Below are 957 nucleotides of genomic sequence, written 5' to 3' on the forward strand. Positions count from 1 at the left end.
AAAATATATACTGGTTGGCGTGGAACAACAGTAGATTTTTAAACATACACACGCGAATTTCAGGAGAGCGATATGGTTGTGTTCGTTGTATGACTTTATTACCTAACTTATGGCTTGCCCTTCTGAGGTCGGGAGTTTGTTGAAGGAGTAAATATAAAAGAGATTTCTGTTATATTTTTCTTCACCCTCCTGGCTTCTTTAATCATACATTGCAGGACGTAACCAAAACATATCCATGCATCGTATCATTGAAGCGTTTTGTGTTTTTTATATTAAAGTGTTCAAAAATATTTAACATATTCGCATTTTGTTCATGTGATGTCAGGTTCAATTCTCGGTGGGAACATACATGAAAAAATTGAAAGCTGAAACAATATGAAAATAGTATATAAATATTTAACATATTCGCATTTTGTTCATGTGATCTCAGGTTCAATTCTCGGTGGGAACATACATGAAAAAATTGAAAGCTGAAACAATATGAAAATAGTATATAAAAGTCAGGAAATTGATGTTAAATCTTTAGCTATCTATTGGGACTGTAATTGCGTTTGCACACGGCAACGATAATATCGGTGGAACCACCGATAATGTCGGCGGTGAAATCGACTTCAATGTATTCAAATCGTAGCTTGCACACGTCACCGATGTTATCGGCCGATCCTCCGACACGCAGATGCCGTCGGCCAAGCCCCCGATACTGTCGGCGGTATCGCCGACACCGATTTTGTCGGGGGCAATGTTTTCTTATGATTGGATGCACACGCCACCGATAATGTCGGCCGGCCAGCGGGTTAGATGAAGAGAGTGAGTGACAAGGCGCTGTGTATTTTTGTTTCATTTCTTGTCTTTGGAATTTTGTTGTTTCCATTTTTTCTGATACAATTGTATAATATTATTATTATCTTGTCCTATAAACAACTTCGGAACAGCTTATTATTTTTTTTTTTACAGTCT

This window comes from Thermobia domestica, chromosome 10 (genome assembly GCF_964235325.1).
Source record: "Thermobia domestica chromosome 10, izTheDome1.hap1.1, whole genome shotgun sequence".
Lineage (NCBI taxonomy): Eukaryota > Metazoa > Arthropoda > Insecta > Zygentoma > Lepismatidae > Thermobia > Thermobia domestica.